This window comes from Chrysochloris asiatica, unplaced genomic scaffold, assembly GCF_000296735.1.
Source record: "Chrysochloris asiatica unplaced genomic scaffold, ChrAsi1.0 scaffold00179, whole genome shotgun sequence".
NCBI classification, from domain to species: domain Eukaryota; kingdom Metazoa; phylum Chordata; class Mammalia; order Afrosoricida; family Chrysochloridae; genus Chrysochloris; species Chrysochloris asiatica.
Genome location: NW_006408697.1, coordinates 4894910 through 4902347, shown reverse-complemented (window position 1 = coordinate 4902347; position 7438 = coordinate 4894910). Strand labels below are relative to the sequence as shown.

The following is a 7438-nucleotide window of genomic DNA, read 5'->3' as shown; positions in this document are numbered from 1 at the left end:
CATATGGATGCAAAAGCTGGATAGTGAATAAGGAAGATTGTAGAAGAATTGAGTTGTGGTGTTGGAGGAGAATACTGAAAATGCCATGGACTGCCAAAAGAACCAATAGATCTATTTTGGAAGAAGTGCAGCCAGAGTGCTCCTTGGAGGCCAAGATGGCTAAGCTTCATCTCTCATACTTTTGACATATTGTCAGGAGAGAACAGTCGCTAGAGAAGGATGTCATGCTGAGTAAGATGGAGGGTCAGAGAAAAAAAGGAAGACCCCTAATTAGATGGATCAGCAAGGTGGCATCATTGATGGCGTCAAACGTGGCAGCAGTGGTGGGGTTGGCCCAGGATCGGACATTGTTTTGTTCTGCTGTGCATGTGGTCGCTATGAGTCGGTTCCGACTCAATGGCACCTGACAACAACAACAACAACATCATTGATATCATTTGTAAGTAAAATATCTTTAGCATTTGCTAAAGATATTTTAAAAAATGGTTCCAGCAGCACATTCTCAGGGAGTTTCCAAAAATTCAAGTCAGATTTAGAAAAGGGTGTGGAACAAAGGATATGATTACTGAGTGACATCAGGCGATCTTGGCTAAAAGCAGAGAATACCAGAAAGATGTTTACTTGTGCCTTATTGAATATGCAAAGGCATTTGACTGTGTTGACTATAATGAACAATGGATAACATTGTGAAGAATGGGAATTCCAGAACAGTTATTTGTGCTCATGACGTTCATGTACATAATATTGAGTATACCATATACTTCCAGAAGAACAAAGAAATCTGTGTTGGAAGAAATACAGCCAGATGCCCCTAAGAAACAGGGATTGTGTGACTTCATCTCATATACTTTAGACAACAGGAAGGAATAGTTCCTGGAAAGGACATCATGCTTGGTAAAGAAAGTAAAGTGTTATGGACCAAAAGGAAGAGCCCCCAATGAAATGATTGACAGTGGCTTTAGCAATGGGCACAATCATTACAATGAATGCAGATAGTATAAGACTAGACAGTGTTTTGTTCTGTTGTGTGTAAGGTTGCTGTGACATGGAGCTGACTAGACAGCACTTAACAACAGCTCTGGTAGCATGATGATTACGAATCGGGCTGCTAACCTCAATGTCAGCAGTTCAAAACTGCCAGCTGTCCCACAGGAGAAAGATGAGGCTTTCTGCTCCTGTAGAGATTTATCACTTCAGAAACCCTATGCAGGGTCGCTATGAGTTGGAACACTACAGCCAAGAAACATGTTGCTAATTACAGCTCCATATGCCATTTCACTACGTACCCATATGTTCTTGGGTCCTTGTATTTCTTCTGAATTGACATTTAGATGCAGAGACTTAAATAAAGGTTTCTTTCTTTTTCTTTTCTTTTTTTTTTTGACCAAGAATCCTTAGCGGGTGACACTGTATTTTTATATTTCTTTTATTATTTCATTGGCAAACATTGACATAACTTTGAACAGCATCGGCAATGAAGGTATGCCCTTCTTCAAGTGAGTTTTATTAAGGGAAATAACTGTGGTGTCGTTTTACCCTTTGGAGAAAAGCTAACCAGTAAACCAATTCATTTGGAGACTTCCCTTAGCTCATCTCACCCCACCCCTAAGTAGTCCAACCCATCCTCAGGCCTTTCATATTTACTGATTCTGAGAGTTTTGGGTTTGTTTCCACAGGGCAAGCCATGTCCTCAAAAAAATTGAAGACTTGATGGATATGGTGAAAAAGCTTCAGAAGGGTCATAGTCTCCTCTGTGTCTGAGATTCATCCTGAGTTGGTAGTCACACAGGTGTAGGTACAATTGTCAGCCCCACAATTCATAGCATGGGGAATTACCTCATTCACTGTTTTAGATGTTAAATCTTTAAGATAATAACATGGCCTCATGGTTTAAAATTATAAAGGAATAGAAGGCAAAAAAAAATTTCCCCAAAACTCTCTCCAACCCCTTTGTCACACATTTGGCTTCTACTGTACTGAGAATTAAATTCAGCTGCTTTGTCATTTGCAACTCACCCCCATCCTTACCCTATTCTTCACCAACTTTATTCCACACCAGATTCCTCTGGCCTCATTTCCACCTTATAAAGAGCTGCAGGGCCTACTCTCCTCATTTGTTTTTGGGCCTCGAGGAAGCCTTCCCACAGCTGCAGAAGCACGTCCCACTCCTTGCCCTAGTTTATTTCTCTTGACAGCAGTGACCAATTCCTGACTCAGTTCCTTATCTATTTGTCTGTCCCCTGTCTTGCCAACCCAAATCATATCCCTGAGGGCCAACACTGTACCCACTAATAGTAGGGGTTCAGTAGATTTGTATTAAATGAAAGCAGCAGAGACATAGGGCTAATGCTCACCCCACCTCTGCCTGTTCTGGACTGTCAGTCCTGTTATCTCCAGTTCAGTTGTCTTTTTTTGCCTCTGTAGCTGGAAGCCTGGAACATCCGGTTGAAGTGCTGATTAACCGGATTGAGGAGGTTCAACAAGGTGAGCTCAAGGACCTCCACTGCAGCTGCCAGCCAATAGCAGTCACATAGTTTGCAAGGCCTAGTGGGAAAGGAAGATCTGGACCCCTTGTTAAAAGATTACTAAGAATTTCAAGACTGACAGCAAAGCATTAAGCTATGTATGGGAACCTGTGATACTGTCTAGACACACACTTGTGATGCTCACTCTGCTGGAAGCCAAGCTCAACAAAATGTCCTGGGTCCTGAAAGGGCCTTTGTTGCTCTGCAGTATAGACTCCTGTAGGTTTGCAAGGGAGAGCAAGACGGGAATCTTCACTCACATAGTGTCTGTCCTCCTATCTTTGGCCCAGTCAAAAAGAAAACCAGTGAAGAGCTGGGAGGGACCCGGGCCATCTGGGAGGCCCTGCAGAAGGAACTAGATTCAGGTATGTGCTGGGGATACCCAGGGCTCCCTACAGTACTTTCTGACCCCTGAACCCAATCTTCCAGACACCCAGAGTCCTCACCATACCCCATAAGACCCAGTGGAGTCCCATGCCACCTTCGGGTTTAGCTTCAACAATTTCCTAATCTGCTGGTGAGGTTGTTCCTGAGATACCCTTAAAATAGCTCTTGCCTCCCTGTATGTGGGGCACTCTTCCCCTAGAGACTGCAGACAGATTCCCACTGCCTCATGTGACCATTCAACTCTAATATCGCCTGTTAGAGAAGCCTTACCTGGTTGTCCCACCTGAAGACTACACTGTGCTTCTACTTAGTCACATGCCCCCTCACTGTTGGCACTTCCTTACAGCCCTTATCCCACCTTATGATGTCTTTATTTCTGCCTCCCCTAGTGAAAGCATGTGCTTTCTGAAGAATTTTCAAACCACCATTTGTAAAGGTCAGGGTCCTTGGGTGGTTATGGAAAAGGTGGGCACAAAGGGAGAGGGCTTGTCTCACGGTGTCCACATTATTGATTGTGGAAAAACCTGTTTCTTTGAGCACATTCTGTCCCTGATGCCTGAATGTTACACTGTTTTCCAGTGAATGGAGAGAAAGTACGCCTAGAGGTAACGTTAAACAAAAAGCAAGGTATTTCTAGTTGCTCATTCTTTATTGTTGCCCTACAGAAGCTTACTCATGCCACAGCACAGAAACCTTACAAACCTGACGTAGGGCCGCATCCCTCCTGTGTCTTCACCAGACTTGTAGTAAACAATAAGATCCAGGCCATTGCCCACAATACGTGACATGATCTTGCTTTACCTCAGTGCCCTTGATGACCTCTCATGGGCCTCGTGGCTCTTCCCCTGAAGAGACATTGAGGATCCTGAGACTACACTGTGATGAGAAAGACAGTGAAGACAGTGAAGCACAGAGGTAAGAGGTAGTTCTGGAGCCTTGCCCTGCCTCCCCTTCCCAGCTCCCTGCCTCCCCTTCCCAGCTCCCTGAAGCGTAGAGAATGCTACGGTGGCAAATCTCAGGCACACATTCCTCACACTCTTCAGTAAATTGAAGAGGCCAGACAGTAATCTTCCAATTTCAGACCATGGTGCTAAGTACAACTCTCTCACGTACTAATATAATCATTCATTTGCTAGTTTGTCCACTAAATTCCTTCAGCTGGATTTGATTCTATGCCTTTCATTCTTCATCATTCTTCTCTTTAGCTGCCTAGACACTCATTGGTCTTGTCATTTAGGCATCTAACCATGCTTCTGGCCATCCATCCATTCTTCTACCCACTTATCATCCATCCAAACATCCATCTCTCTCCATTCACCCATTATCATTCCATTCATCCAACTAATTATCCATTCATATCTCTATCTCTGGAATGCTTATCTATCTCATTTTTAGGACCAGAGGCCCCAAAATCGGAACTGGAAAGTTGGAATTGGAAAAATCTGACGACAAGGTGTATGTTTGTGCATATGGACTCAACCATGCCCATGGTGATTTCCCTAATCTTCATAATAAATTTCTAGGAGGTGGGTACTCATGTTACCCCCCTCACCACCCCTACCACATTATAGGGAAAGAAGCTGGGAGGAGACACAGTGGGTCCCAGTAACAGTGAGTGGCATAACCAGGGCTCAGAGCCAGGCCTGCAGCACCCATTTCACAAAACCACTAGATGCACACATAAACTGGTGGCAGATGGGATAGGGGGTTGGTCTACACAGAGCACTCAAGAGCAGGAAGCAGAAGTGTCTCATGTCACCTACCAATCCACCCACCCCAGCCCTGTCCTCCTGGGTGTCATTTAGACGTGGCTGAGGTCTGCATTGTTCCTTCACAGGAAGCACATCATGTTGCAGAAGTGCAAGGACCAAATTTCTGCCTTGAACTCCAAGATGGAAGAAGAGAAAAACAGACAGAGGCAGCTGAGGTATTTCAGGGGCCAGGGTGGTGGGTGTGTCAGGACTGGAAAGGAGCAGTAAGATGAGCATTAGAGGATCCAGCCAGGAAGGTAGGAGTACAGGTAAAGACATCTGGTTTCTGAGCAGGAAGAACCAGGCTGCGTATTTGGAGGGAAATCAGTCTATGGTTTCTCATTCGGGTGTGGTTTTTTTGTGTGAATGTTTTATTGTGAAATATGTTAGTTTACATGGGAAAACATTAGCTTTGCTTTCATCCTATCATATTTCATTACATTGCCATGATTACAATCCCCTCCATGCCTTATCAAACAAACAACCGGTACACCCACAAGCCTGCCCCCCAGTCATCAGCACACAGCCCCTCTCCCTTCCTGGGTCTAGAGTACATGTCATTTCTCCATCTCTCCAGGTCATCGTCTCAACCTCCATCTCTGGTGTCACAGTTTCTCTGGATAAGGTTCCACACTCCTCTCTTCTCCCTTGATAGTCCCAGGGATCTCTGCTCCTGGACTGCACAATCAACCACTCCACTCCTTTTGTTACAAAATGTCTACATTTGCATTTCCAACTCTCACAGTCAGCTCTGATAGCAATTATTCACTCTTGTACCACATGAGTCTTATCCCCATCTCCTTTAATCAGCCCCATCCAGACAGATTGGAAACCACTCAGTGGAGATTTTACCTTCCTGCGTACCCTCTGGATCTAGGTTCCCTCTTGAAAGCTTATAAGCCAGTCACTTCTTGCCTTTGTAGCACCCCCATATTGGGTCGCCAATGTCTAAGTTGCCCATCCCTGTCTACCCTGTGTACTGAGGGGGTGGGAGTGATCGTTGCTGTAAAGCTTTGTTCCCTCTTTTGAGCTATTACATCCATAGGTATAGGTCAAGTTCATCAAATTGCATCAGATTACCCTTTTTTTTCCCTCTTCTTTCTTCTAGTTGAGTTATGATCATCCAGCCATTGAAGCCAATTCAAGTGGGTACTATCTCCAAGTATGGGTGTTCTTGGGCATCTCTCCTCACTTCTTGTCAACTGAATGCTTCACTCTCCGTTCTAGTCCTCTGTGGCCATGTCACTGTCTCTGGGCCCAGGAGTCTCCAAGTCTTACCATACTGCTGGCCATCTAGGTCTCAACCCAGGTTCACAGGAGTGTATTGGACGTGGGCAGACTTAGCTCACAACTTCATTGTTTCCCCCCCACTTCCCCTTATTGGTGACCAGCATGGTCACCAGTCAGATCACATGCCTGCTCGTGTATTCCCCTTGAGTTCTAGTCTTAGAAGGGAGTTTGCCCTGGGGGAACCCGATCACTTACCTTGATGGCTCCTGAGCAAACAACTTGCTTATTCTTGTAGTAGTCAGTAGGACTCCTGTTACTGTTTCTGAATTTTCCTGCCAGTTTTTCTTTCAAGAAATATCTTCTGTTCTTCTAGCTACTCCAGGCTGGTCTGCTTGTCCTTTCCAGTGGAGATTTCCCACTACAGAAGATTCTGGATGGGGTTCAGGATTCCACCTATGGTCTTATGCTCCTTCACTGGGCATAAGTTGTCGCCCCATTTTAGGTATTCCAATCAGTTATAGGCTGAAAACAGACTCACAAGCTTTCTATGGTGATGTTTCTGGCTATTTATTTCTCTCTCCCTCTAATGTCTTATTTTACAATGGTATGCAAGGGAAACCAAGATTCAAAAGATAGCCAAGCATCTTAACATTATCTTCCATCTTTTACCTATTCAAACCATGCTTCAATCCCTGAATCCCAGAGTCCTGTTGTCCCAAGGTTGTGCATACATCATTATTTACCTCTGTCTCACTTAGCCCATGCAAACCTGCCTAACTGTTCTCCCATCTGCCTTGTTCTTCCATTTCCCTCCCCCACAACAGCACCCAGGCAATCCTGTGTTTATTCCCTACACTGTGCTCCACCTTCACCTCACTCCCCTCACCCTTCCCCACATATCCTGGTAACTAGCAAAGAAAGTCTGTTCCCCCCACCCCCCCTTTTTTATGGGTTCTTTTTCATAGTCATTTACGGTAATGGTCCTATGCAGTATTTCTCCTTTTGTGACTGACTAATTTAACTCAGCATAACTTCCTCAAGGTTCATCCATATTATGTTGTCGGGGACCTGCCTTGACAGGGAAGTTGGGTTCACGAAGTAGGGAGATCTGGCGGTGAAAGAAATAGAGAAAGAATATACACAAAGACGCAATGAGAGATAAAAAGAGATACTCTGAGACCAGAGTAGATGTAAAACTAGCAGGCAGACCCTGAATTGCAGGCAGCATGGCACTGCAGGCAGTATTGCATGCAGCATTCAAACTGCATTCGTCTTTTATTTTTTCAGGGAGCGATTTTGCACACAGGAAGAAGGTGATTATTCAGATAAGACATGGTACAGAAATGAAATGTGATTAATCGTTCAAAACAGGACACAATGATTTACAGGAACAATTCTAAAATATACATTGCAAATTGTTTTAATAATCTAACATTCTTAATTTTCCAAAAATTCAAGCAAACTGTTATAAATTACTTTTTAGGCTTAAATGACCTAAGGCAGCGACATGAGGTTTCTCAAGGCTACTTAACATACCTTTAGCAC

General features: G+C 44.3%; 1 pseudogene; it reads left to right on the top strand.

Moving 5' to 3' along the window:
* The first annotated feature begins 1698 nt into the window (after positions 1–1698).
* The window catches only part of LOC102828084, a 37773-nt pseudogene continuing 32033 nt past the window's right edge, over positions 1699–7438 (top strand).